The sequence below is a fragment of the Hemicordylus capensis genome, chromosome 1, assembly GCF_027244095.1.
Source record: "Hemicordylus capensis ecotype Gifberg chromosome 1, rHemCap1.1.pri, whole genome shotgun sequence".
Classification (NCBI taxonomy): Eukaryota; Metazoa; Chordata; class Lepidosauria; order Squamata; family Cordylidae; genus Hemicordylus; species Hemicordylus capensis.
This window is the reverse complement of record NC_069657.1, coordinates 288,370,302-288,383,983: the sequence shown is the minus strand read 5'-3', so window position 1 is coordinate 288,383,983 and position 13,682 is coordinate 288,370,302. Positions and strand designations below refer to the sequence as shown.

Here is a 13,682-nt window from a genome sequence, read left to right as displayed (position 1 = left end):
TCCCTGTCACAAGCTCACTTGCTCACCTGCTGCTTGCTTCTGCTGCTGCCAACACCAAAGAAAAAAAATGTTCTGGGCAACTCTTTTCTCCCTGCTTCCACTTCATCTCTTCTGCCCCTCCTTCTCTTTTTAAAATTGAGCATACAAAGATAGCAGCCAAATAATAGGCCAGGGAACAAAGTTAAGTGTGTAGCACTCCACAGTGGCTGCCCAGTCTTTATATGTGTTTTCATGCATTTCATTAATTCGGCTGTCAACTTTTATTTGTGTCCTCTGCTTAAAAACTATTCCTATCTATATTATATACTTCTAAAAGTCTGTTCCCTCTTTATTTCCAGTCTTGTAATTCTTATTGCTAATTTGTAGGATAAGCATGGGACTGTAGTTCTTTTCCACACTCCACCCCACCCCATCCCACCAGGAAGGTTTTCACACAGGGCTTTTGAAGCCCTTTAACTCGTATCTCCTCTGGAATGGAAGGGGTGCATTCACATATAAGCTAGATTCACCCTGAAGTCCCTGTGAGTTATTGGGGAGCAGGTCACACACAATTCAGGGTTTTCACTGTGCATTGGAGTGTAACCAGATTTATATCTGGAGTAAAAAAAATTCCACTATTTGTGTCAGTTTTTTTGGACCACTTCAAGTTCGCAGAAAATCTTCCCCATAAACTCACAATAAAACCTGCTGTGTGTAAAAGCCCCAGGCATTAGCTGCCACTTCCTCACACTCTGGTTTGTATAAGATGCACCAGCTCAAAAACTATCCAACCAGTTCCCTTCAGCCATTCTGAGACTACAAACATGCTGGTGTCATGGGGCCAATAGAAGCAATGTCTCCCAAAGCAGAGGAGCACCATACAGGAAGCTCAAAGACATACTACACAGAGTACATTGTGAGATCAAACCATACCATAAGAAGTGCATCTCTAAGTTTTCCTTCATATACAATGTTCTTAAGCAGGTAAACACTTTTGTTCTTTTTAGAAAATCTTTTTTTTTTTTGCATTTTAAAATTTTATTGGTTTTTACAATATCTTAACAATCCAATTACATTTAATTAAATAAATATTGACTTCCCGCTTACCAGTCTGCATGGTTCATGTTAGCTATAAATATAAACCATTGCTATAGTAATTCAAAACATATATACTCCCCACATTGCAAACTTGATTTTACCCTACCCAACCTGCTGTTATTACTAAATTTCAAACCCTGCTGAAAGGTCCATGTTAGAAAAATAGTTCTTTAAGTAAAGTAAGAATGGTTTCCAATCTTCTTTGAAACATTCCCGGTTTTCATCCCTTATAAGTGCTGTAAGTTTTGCCATCTCAGCGTATTCCAAATTTTTTATCAACCAGTCTTCTTTTGAGGGCATTTTATTGTCTTTCCATTTCTGCGCATATACTATTCTAACCACTGTGGTTGTATACATAAAAAAATGTTAAGTTTCTTCTGGAGAACTCTCCTTTAGTTATTCCCAGCAGGAAAGATTCTGGCCTCTTAGGAAATGTCATTTTAAGAATTTTCTTCAGCTCATTATTTTATTTATTTATTTATTTATTTTTGCATTTATATACCGCCTTTCATTAAAAAGATAACCCCAAGGCGGTTTACAAAAGTTAAAAACATACAATAAAAACACAATAAAAACATCATGTTAAAAGTACAAAAACATATAAAAACAGGCATAAAAACAACACAACAAATACAACAAATAGAAACACAGAGAAGCCGCAGTAGAAAACAATCATGTAAAAGCCTGGGTAAAAAGCCAAGTCTTTAAAAGCTTTCTAAAAGCCGCGATGGAGTCCGAGGAACGAATGGCCACTGGGAGAGCATTCCAGAGTCTGGGGGCAGCAACAGAGAAGGCCCTGTCCCGAGTGCACGACAACCGGGCCTCCCTCATTGTCGGCACCCGGAGCAGGGCCCCCTCAGATGTCCTCGTCCAGCGGGCAGCAACCCTTGGGAGCAGGCGGTCCCTCAAATACCCTGATATATTATATATCATATCCCAAAAGGCCTTTGCCTTCCCGCATAACCACCACATATGGAAAAAAGTTCCTTCACATTGTCCACATTTCCAGCATTTGTTTGAAATATTTTTATACATTAATGCTAATTTTTTCGGTGTCGGATACCACCTGTACATCATCTTATAATAATTTTCTTTTAAAGTATAACATGCAGTGAACTTTAAATCAGTTTTCCATAATTTTTCCCAAGCTACCATATCACATCTTGAGCCCATTTTATCATAATTGTTTTAACCACTTCATCTCTTGTCTCCTCCAAAAGCAACAACTTATACATCTTAGAGACTAATTTTTCATCATTTTCACATAACTCCTTCTCGAATCTCGACATTTGATCCTCAAAACCAACTTTAAGATCTCTCTTGTAAATTTCATTTAGCTGGTGATACTGAAACCAGTTTCTAACCAAATTTTGTACTTCAATTAGATTTTTTTAAATTTACAGCCCTTTTTTTGAAAACATAACAAGTCCCTATAGGTAGCCCATTCAGATTGCATATTTCTCTCTTTACATGCCAAAGCTTCAATCGGGGATACCCATTATGGAGTTTTAGATTCCAGCCATTTTTTGTATTTTACCCACATTCTCATTAGACTCCTTCTTACATAGTGATTAAGAAAATCTTTATGCACTTTGATTTTATCATACCACAATATGAATGCCATCCAAACCTTCTATTGAATCCTTCCAGATCAAGTATTCTCCATTATGGAATTTTAGATTCCAGCCATTTTTTGTATTTTACCCACATTCTCATTAGACTCCTTCTTACATAGTGATTAAGAAAATCTTTATGCACTTTGATTTTATCATACCACAATATGAATGCCATCCAAACCTTCTATTGAATCCTTCCAGATCAAGTATTCTCCATTATGGAGTTTTAGATTCCAGCCATTTTTTGTATTTTACCCACATTCTCATTAGACTCCTTCTTACATAGTGATTAAGAAAATCTTTATGCACTTTGATTTTATCATACCACAATATGAATGCCATCCAAACCTTCTATTGAATCCTTCCAGATCAAGTATTCTGGGATTTCTTAATGTTATCCATTCTTTTAACCATGTCAAACAAACAGTGTCAAAATACAACCGGCAGGGTAAGACCACCTCTTTCTTTAGCATCTGCTAAATTTTTAAATTTAATTCTTGGTCTTTTCCCTTGCCAAAAAAATTTAGTTATGTCCTTTTGCCATTGCTTGAAACAGGTTAATGTATTAATTATAGGAATAGTCTGGAAAAGAAACAACATTTTAGGTAGAACTTTTATCTTCACAACTGAAATTCTTCCCATTAAAGAGAAGTTCATTCTAGTCCATCTTTGCAATCAATTTTTACTGTATTCCATATTTTGATATAATTATTTGAAAACAACAAAGAATTTTTGTTTGTCATCCAGATGCCCAAGTATTTAATTTTCTTCTCCACTTTCAATTCGCTTATTTCATAAAGTCTATCATTGGATTTCTGGTCCATATTTTTTGTCAACACCTTCATTTTACACTTATTTATATAAAACCCAGCCAATTGGCCAAATTGTTCTGTTTTTTCCAAGAGCCTTCTGATCTTCTCTAATGGATTTTCTAGAAAAAACACCACACCATCTGCAAAGGCTCTAAGTTTATACTCCTGTTTCCCTACTTTCGGGCCTTGTATTTGTTCATCTTCTCTAATATTTCTACAAAGCACTTCCAGAACTAATATAAAAAGTAATGGGGAAAGTGGACAACCTTGTCTCGTTCCTTTTTGTCTTTTACAATTATTTGATAGTTCCCCATTTATAATAATTTTAGCATATTGCTCTGAATATATTGTCTTAATGGCCCTAATAAAATTATTACCAACACCCATTGCATCCAGTAGCCTCCACATAAACTGCCAGGAGACATTGTCAAATGTTTTCTCTGCATCCAAAACGATCATAGCTATCTGTTTATCATTGTGTTTTTCATAATACTCCAATACATTAAGGACTATTCTCATATTGTCTCTTAATTGCCTTTTTGGCAAAAAGCCTGCTTGATCTTCATGAATAAAAGCTCTCAGTACAACCTTCGTTCTCCTTGCCAAAATGGCAGCAAAAAGTTTATAATCATTATTTAACAGTGAGATTGGCCTGTAATTCTTAACTTGCATTGAATGTTGATCCGGTTTTGGAATTACTGCAATGTTGGCATACTTCCAAGACTCCGGCATATTTCCTCTTTGCAAAATATCATTCATCATCCATTGCAAAGGCTGTAATAATTGATCTTTAAAAGTTTTGTAGTATGAAGCTGGTAAGCCGTCGGGCCTTGGCACTTTATTGGCTTTGCTTTGGCTTATTACTTCCGTTATTTCCATTATTGATATCGGTGCATTCATAATTTCTATATGATCCTTGGAAAGTTGTGGAATATTTTGTGTCTTCAGAAATGTATCGATTTTTATATCTTCTACTTTGTTTCTTTTATATAACTCATAGTAATATCTGAAGAATTCCCTTTTTATTTCCCTTTCATCATAGGAAAGCCCATTTTTTGTTGATATCTTGGATACATGCTTATTCTTTTTCTCACTTCTAATTTTCCAAGCCAATAACTTGCCTGGTTTGTTTGCAAATTCAAATGTCTTTTGCTTCGCATATTTTAAATTCCATTCAATTTCATTTAATAGCAACACAGAGAGCTGTTGCTGAAGCATTTTAATGACTTGAATAGTTTTCTGCTTGACCGTAGTCCATAGCAGTTCTTTTTCTTTTTCTTTTTTAGAAATCTCCAGCAGTAATCCCTCTTTTTTCAATCCCCTTTGTTTTTTAAGGTATGCATTCTGTTGTATAAAAAAGCCTCTCATAACCGCTTTTCCTGTGTCCCAAACTATTTTATTGTCCATTCCTTGGTTTAAATTCAGTTCAAAATAATCCTTTAACTTCCTTTTGGCTTTCTCCACAATTTCCGCTTTTTTAAGCAAGTATTCATTCAGTCTCCAGCGATAGGATACCGTTCCCATCTTCTTCCATGTGAAGCAAATTGCATTATGATCTGAAAAAGTTCTGGGCAAAATATCCATTCTTTTCATACACAATGTAATAGATTTGGATGTCCAGATCATATCTATCCTTGAGTGGGATTTGTATCTTTCAGAGAAATAGGTATAATCCTTTGCATTTGAATTTTTAATTCTCCACAAATCATACAGATCCATGTGTTCTGCTAAATCAAAGAAGGCTTTTGGTAGCTTGCCTTCCAAATTCTTTTCAGACGTATCCAATTTTCTATCCAAAGTTGTAGAGACAACCCCATTAAAATCTCCTAGTAAGACTAAGTTAGCATTCAATAACTCAGCCATCTTCTGTGCTAAATATTTATGGAATTCTACTTTTTTTTCATTGGGTGCATAAATTCCAATTATCACCCTTTTGACTCCGGCAACTATAATTTCCAGACCTAGCACACTACCTTCTTCATCTTTAAAAATTATTTTTATTTCTTGTTTACACAGTCAGACAGGTGTTATTGACTGGTTTGTTTTATCCAGACATCAAGTCCTTCCCAAGGACCTGGGATGGCTGAATTTTGTCATCAATACTGTTGGTTATTATAGATATCGTCGCAAAATATAGGCTGTTCCCAGTAAAGCTGCTTTTTGTAATTGGCTGATGGTGATTTCTGTGGCCCCTATGGTGTTGAGGTGCTCTTCAAGGTCTTTTGGAACTGCACCCAGGGCACCTAATAATAATAATAATAATAATAATAATAATAATAATAATAATTATTATTATTATTATTATTTCAATTTCTATACCGCCCTTCCAAAAATGGCTCAGGGCGGTTTATGCAGAGAAATAATAAATAAATAAGATGGCTCCCTGTCCCCAAAGGGCTCACATCCTAAAAAAACACAAGATACGAGGGGGTATCCAAAAGTTTTAATTATCACCATGAAATAAAAAACATACAATAGTCACTTGCAGTGGTCAAAGTTAGTTCTTCTCCACGTAGTCTCCCTGCAGAGTCACACATTTTTGCCAGCGTTTCTTCACCTGTTTCAAGCCCTCTTTGTAGAAGTCCTCCGCTTTGCTCGAAAACCACTGTTCCACTTCGAAAATGACATCCTCTCTGTCGTCAAATCGCCGACCATGAAGTGGTTTCTTCATCTCGAGAAAGAGGGAAATGATAGCTGAGTCACCCCTGCTGAGCTGCCTGGGTGGGCACCTCATAAAAATTATTCTGTATTTCCAGTAGATTACTTCGCTGCCACCAACTCACTCTTAAAATGCTTTTCTTAATGGGAATTGGAGAGTACCAGAATAATAATGAAACAAAGTCCAGATTATTTATGTGGAGGCTATACTGATGCATCTATAGATCTAACAGCACATTAATGACAGGCTTCATATAAGCCACCATGCTACCTTTACTTCCATTAGTTACCAGTAAGTAACACATGGCATGATCAGCAAAGGCGTCCGTCTCCTGGCTGACAATGCACCCGTCCATATGGCCCAAGCATCCGTTGTCGCCGCCCACCGGTTAGGCTATGAACTTTTGCAGCATCCACCTTATTCGCCTGATCTTGCGCCAAGCGACTTTTTCCTCTTTCTCGAGATGAAGAAACCACTTCGTAGTCGGCGATTTGACGACAGAGAGGATGTCATTTTCGAAGTGGAACAGTGGTTTTTGAGCAAAGCGGAGGACTTCTACAAAGAGGGCTTGAAACAGGTGAAGAAACGCTGGCAAAAATGTGTGACTCTGCAGGGAGACTATGTGGAGAAGAACTAACTTTGACCACTGCAAGTGACTATTGTATGTTTTTTATTTCATGGTGATAATTAAAACTTTTGGATACCCCCTCGTAGATACCAGCAACAGTCACTGGAGGTACTGTGCTAGGGGTGGATAGGGCCAGTTACTCTCCCCCTGCTAAATAAAGAGAACGTTAAAAGGTGCCTCTTTGCCCAGTTAGCAGGGTATAATCAATCAACTTGGGTTCAAATTGTTGCTTCATATAGAGCACTACCCCTCTTTTTTTTCTTGTCAGAGGCAATGAATTCTTGCCCCAAGGCCTCATTAACCAAATATTTTCTGTCTTGTTTTCTAATATGTGTCTCCTGTAAGCATATAATGTCCAAACTTTTAGTTCTGTTATTTAGTCCATTGACATTGTCATTGTCATTGACGTTCCATGAGACCATTTGGTAATCCATCTTGACTAGTTAGAATTATGTGTTGAAGGCACTGGGTGCTCTGGAGTTAAAAATTTTTTTTTTTTTTGTAATTACACCAAAATTCTTGCGCTTTGAGGAGCTCTGTAATTCTATTCCTCTTCCCCTTGTAAAAAAAGGAGACCCCTTCAGGCACTTCCCATCTGAAGCATATTCCATTGGCATTTAAAGCATCTGTTAAATATTTGTAATCCTTACGTTTCCTTAAGATCCTGGATGGTATTTCTTTCAAAACATTAACTTGTTGGCCTTCAATGGCAAGGGCTTTAGCAAAATGTGCTTGCAGTATCTGCTCTGTATTTGACTTGGAATTAAATTGAACCATATAATCTCTGGGTACCTTTTTTATTGCAGCATAGGCCAAATTCACGCGAAAAACTGAGTCTATCTGCTTTTCCATCTCTTCACTTGAAATACCCAGAAGTAGTGCGAGTTCCTCCTTAAGCACTTTTTTGATATCTTGCCCAGTTTTTTCTGGAATTCCTCTAAACCTCAAAAAATGCTCTTTTTGCCTCAGTTCCAGCAAAGCCATCTGATCTAATAAGTTCTCCCTATCATCTCTTAATGATCCCAGGTCTTGCTCCAAAGTTTCCACCCTACTTTTAAATTCTTTGTCATCAGCTAATTTTTTCACTGTCTCCTCAATATTTGATGTTCTCTTATTCAATGTTTGTAGGTCTTGACTCACTTGTTGCAAGGTGCCAGAATTGCTTCTAGTAACTGTTTCATAGAAACTAGTGTCTCATTCAACTCTGAAGGCATTTTCCCTTCACCCAGGCCTGGGTTTGGGACAGAAAGCCTTCTGGCTTGTGTTTGGTTCTGCTGTTTAGCTTTTTGCATTATTTTCAACTCTTGTTCTCATAGAACAATATGTAAAAGTTCAAATGTAAATGTTCAATATGTAAATGTTCAAACCCAGCAACACAGCTCTTACAGCCAGATTCAGTCTCCTTGTTATCAAAAAATGTACAGGCCTCCAATTTTTCCCAATAAACTCAGCTCCAAACCACAACCCTTCTATCTTATCACCGCCAGTTTAATTTTCCCACGGTTCAATGATCCATCTTCTTCATCTAATTGGTGCACTTTCTGATGGACATATTCAGCAGGAAACAGCAATTCACTTGTTCCTTAAGTTTAACTCTTTCAGGAGGACTAACAAAATAGTCCCTACTGCTTTGCTTTTTAAGTTCTGAAGCTTTTAACCATCCGTTCAACACACAGATCAAATTCCTAACCTTAATTTATGGTTGGCAAACTCACGAGGACTTCACAGCAACGGCTTGACATCAATCCAATCATTACAACAGCAGCAAGTAGAATTCCAGCAATTTATCACTGATCACGCTTCGGGGTGAGCTTCTTGAACTTTAACCATTAATTATAATCCAAACCGAAAGAAATTGGATGCCAGACAGGCTTCTGTCCATGGATTTCCAAAGGAGGAGTACAGCTTGATGAATCCCAAACCCCACCGCTCAACTTAAATCAAAGCTGTACCTTCCGGCACAGCACTTGAGATAAGGAGCAGGCTCCGGGGGATGCAATGGGCAATCTCGATCCAAACCCTTTAATCCAGGGTGGTGGTGGTGGTGGTGGTGGTGGTGGGGTTATGAAGACTCAACCCCCGCCCCAATAACTCCTCCTTGGTCTCCCCTGTCAGGAAGCATGCAGCCTCGTCAGCAGTCCAGCCAGAAGTCTGAAACATTGTTGATCTATCCTGCTGCTCTAGTTGCTGATACGATATAGCTATTCCCTGCACTTAGATATACCGTCAAAATTTAAGACCAAAGACAACTCTTTTTTTATTTTATTCATTTATTCAATTTACATACCACCATTCCTAAAGTGGCTCGGGGGGGGGGGATTACATTAAAAATCAAACACACATAATAAAACAATTAAAATTTAAAAAAAATTAAAACCAGATTAAAATTAATACTATATGAGGTTATTCACACATGTGGAGGAAACTGGGAGCCCAGCCCTGTTTCCCCCGCGCATGTGAACCACCAGGAGCCATGCAGCTCCACTGGTTAGCCCGTTTAATTGCCCCCCCCGAGGTTAGCGGAGCAAGTGGTCCACTAACCCCGTTTAGTTTATCGTGAATCGGCATAGCGTGGCTCCATGTTGTGGCAACTCATGAGTAGACCCTCAACCGGGAGGCAACAGCAAGCCTCTTGGCCTCAGGGGTCTCTCCAGAATGCTCCATGCACTTGCATAGGGCATCCTAGGACTTCAGGGGGCTGGGTGCTCCCCAATCCTCACTGCCTCTACCGGCTACATGATGAAGCTGATAGTCATGTGGGCCACTCAGGGCTAGCCTGATGATCATCTCTAGGGAGAGCGGGCTTGACTCACTCTCCCTGAAGAACCTTATTAGGCTCTACACACCGTTTGTGTGTAGCGCCTCTATATCATTAAAAGTCGGGCTAAAAAGATGTGTCTCTAATTTGCATTGAATATATGCATGTCGGCAGTTCTGAATCCTGCTTATAAATTTATGGTGGCCATAAAGAGATACTTTAATTGATTGATTGATTGATTGATTGATTGATTTGATTTCTATATCGCTCTTCCAAAAATGGCTCAGGGCAGTTTACACAGAGAAATAATAAATAAATAAGATGCATCCCTGACCCCAAAGGACTCACAATCTAAAAAGAAACATAAGATAGACACCAGCAACAGTCACTAGAGGTACTGTGCTGCGGGTGGATAGGGCCAGTTACTCCCCCCCCTGCTAAATAAAGAGAATCACCACATTAAAAGGTGCCTCTTTGCCAAGTTAGCAGGGGTTATGCTTTAAATTAATCAATTAATGTCCCATATTTCTAAAATTTTTCATTGCTATCATGCTCATTTGAAAGAGCCTTATTAACCATCTTTTTCCGACTCTAAAACATTTGCATGCATAATATGCACTTAGATAGACATGAGGCAGCTTCCTATGTTTCTGTTACTTCTGTGACAGGGAGTAAGCATGAAATGTAGAAAACTTTATTTACAAACCTGCTTGCCCTCTGAGGAGTCGGTGGTGGGCAGCCTCTTGGCTAAGAGCTGGCAGAGAGGCAGGATGGGGGGGTTCATTTTTGGAGGTCTCTGCGGTTCCCATCACAATAGTCTTCAGCAAATCATTCAAATTCCGTCTCTGAATCAGTGGATTCAAATATTACCTGAAGACTATCATCTTCAGAATTTCCCATCCAATTTGCTAGGCAACATTTCTTGAACCCTCACCCTATAATGGCAGCATCTATTGTCACCCACGCTTCTTTGATCCACCAAACAATGACAGAAAGATCTGGCTTCTTCTGACGGCCTCACCCCAGGGTACACCCACTCCACCCCTTTCTTCCTCAAAAGCTGCTTGAAGGGCCGATTAAATCTCACATCCATGACCTGCAACTGGCTCATCATCCCCATTGGGATCATTACAAGGCCAGTCTCTCTCTCTCTCTCTCTCTCTCTCTCTTTTAAAGTATCGATTTTACGGATAGTGTTCTGTGGCACCTGAACATGCCCAGTACCAGCATTCGACGTCTCCAATGAGGTCGGGTTCCAACTACACAGATCTAAGCCAGTCCTTGGTTAAATGTTGATGCATCCATCCCCATTTGTGTGCACATACTTTCACCCCATGGGGTCGCCTCACATTCTTTGGCAGTGTCTTCTTCCTTTCAAATAAGATGTATGAAGGCAACTTCTCACCATTTCCAAGTCCCCCTAGCATCACTGTGAACTGCTTCTTCACTTCTTCAGTGTGACAGTTTTCTCCCCTTTCCTCAAAACCATTTGCCTTTGAAGACGGTGAAAGCTCTGTGGTATCTACACTTGATCTTAGCCAAAAGTAGGGATGTGCAAACAGGTTTGAGGGTTCACGGTTCATGGTTGTTCATGCTTCGTGGTTCTGGTTTGGGGGTTCAACAGTTCGACCCCCGACCAAACACCCCCCCAGTTTGGTTCTGCCTAGAACCAAACCACCTTGATGGTTCGGGGGGGGGGGCGGTTCATGAACTTATTCAACTTAATAAAAATTAAACCTTAAAAGTGATCGTTGAAGCAGTGGGAGGGGGTGTACAGAGGTTCCCCTCCGCTGGCTTTCAAAATGCCCCCCTCAGGCCTTTTAGGCCCATTTTAATGGGCCTTCCTAAAATGGTGCATCAGCCAAAATGGCGGCCGCTGTGCATGTGCAAATGTCCTCTGCGAGGCCACACCATTTTAGGAAGGCCCAAACGGGCCAAAAAATCAGCCTAAAAGGCCCGAGGGGGGGCATTTTGAAGGCCAGCAGGGGACAGGGGAACCTCTGTGAACCCCCCCCACACACCACCTTGATGATCATGTTTAAGGTAATTTCTTAAAAAAACTTGAAAAAGTTCACGAATCCTCCCCCTAGACCAAACCAAATGGTGGGGGGGAGTTTCAAGAGGTGCTGGACCAAACCAGGCCTGCTGGTTTTGTGTACATCCCTAGCCAAAAGGCTGAGAAGCGGTATCTGATCAGCATTTGTGATTTGTCTAGTAGAGTACCGGTTTTGCTTATGGAGCTGTAATATGAACCATCTATACTGGCAAAGCTGGTGCTCAAAGTTCTGTGGCAGACACTGAGCTACTGAAGTGCATCTCTGGATGTACAGCTTATGCCACCACATAAAGAGGTAGCACCATTTCGCAGAGGTCTTGAAGGTGCAGAAGGGATCCATCCTTAGAGAAAGCTGGATTGCTTTTGAGCTGTCAATGCTGACAGCACATCCTTGGGATCACTTATCCAGAACATATTGGAGCAGTTGCCTTTCCAGTTCTGGGTACTGAGCCCTGCAGCCACATCCTGCAGCCTACAAAAGGAGACTTTGAGATCGTAGATAGGTCTTCTGTCTTCTCCAGAGGTGCACATTTGCCTCACTCACCCCAAAATCTTGGCCTGCTGCACAGTTGCTGCTGCATTCCACTGTGTCCACAACTTTAAGTTTAAAGGTGGTGATGTCGTTACTCTTCTTGCTGCCATGAAGCCTTCCACCAGGGTGAAGGGTGGGGGAGGAGAGAGATGGAACCAGGCTCCCAACTTACTCCAAGGGGCACCTCCAGGGTTTCTCCAGAACCCCAAACTCCTGACTCCCAGGAACATCCCAGCCTGTGAACCATAGAGTCTTGGTCATATCCTGCTTTGCTGTATTTTCGTTGTCTGGAGGAAAGTTCAGCTTGGATGGGGGATGAGGCAGGAAGACAGGCAGAGTACAGACGGTTGCTCCTGGGCTGTGCAATGCACTCCCTGCAGAAATCTGTAATGTGAATTCATTATTGGCCTTCAGGAGAGCTCACCTGGCCTTCCAGGGTTTTTACATTGTTGTAAATGTTTTTAATCTGCTGTAACCTGGTTTTCCAGGGTTTTCAAACTGTTGAATATTTTAATTGTTAATTGTTTTATGGTGTTTTATAGTCTATGTTTTTAACTGTTAATTGATTTTAATTGTTTTATTTTGTTTTAAAGTAAACCACCTGAGCCATTTTTTGGAAGGATAGTATAGAAATTGAATAAATAAATAAATAATCCCAGGAAGGGAGCCTAGAAAGTGGGGAACCACCTCCCCCCTCTCCCCCTGGAAGCCAGGGGACCAAGCCTGAACCTTGAGCCCAGAACCAACAGCCCCTGTCTGCCTGGAAGTCTGTGGTGGGAGGCAAGCTCTGAACCTTAAGCCAGGAAGGGTGCATGGAAAATGAGTCAGCTAAGTGTTTCTGGAGCTTCCAGTGGGGACAAATTTCATTGATTTACTCAAAAAGGAGTTCCACAATCCTTGCCACTATTTTGGATTCAACCTGGTCTCTGATGGGCTCTCAAGGAAGCCTTATGCACACTTGGGTGTGTGCCAGGAGATTTAGAACATAAGAACAGCCCTGCTGGATCAAGTCCAAGGCCTATCTAGTCCAGCATCCTGTTTCCCATGGTGGCCCACCAGATGCCTCTGAGAAGCCCACAGGCAAGAGGAAAGGGCATGTCCTTTATCTTGATGTTGCTCCACTGCAATTGGTATTAATTAATTAGCTAGCTAGCTAGCTAGCATATTTGTATAACGCCCAAAATGCAGTCTCTGGGCAGTTTAGAGACATCTTGCCTCTGAGGCTGGAGGTGGCCTATTAGGCACCAGACTAGTAGCCATTGATCCATGAATTTGTCCAAGCCACTTTTAAAGCCACCTAAGCTAGTGGCCATCACCACATCCCATGGCAGAGAATCCCATAGATTATTTATGCACTGTGTGAAAAAGTACTTCCTTTTGTTGGTCCTCAATGTCCTGGCCTTCAGTTTTGTGGGATGACCCCAGGTTCTAGTGTTGTGAGAGAGGGAGAAAGATTTCTCTCTGTCTACTTTCTCTACTACATGCATAATATTATACACCTCAATCATGTCTCCCCGCAGTTGCTTCTTTTCCAAACTACCCCC

At 40.4% G+C, this 13,682-nt stretch overlaps 1 long non-coding RNA gene across 1 annotated transcript in view; it reads right to left on the bottom strand.

Annotated features, from left to right (window-relative positions):
- The window catches only part of LOC128340651 (uncharacterized), a 54,985-nt gene that overhangs the window by 35,229 nt on the left and 6,074 nt on the right, over positions 1-13,682 (bottom strand). The gene's annotated exons all lie outside the window — the stretch shown is intronic.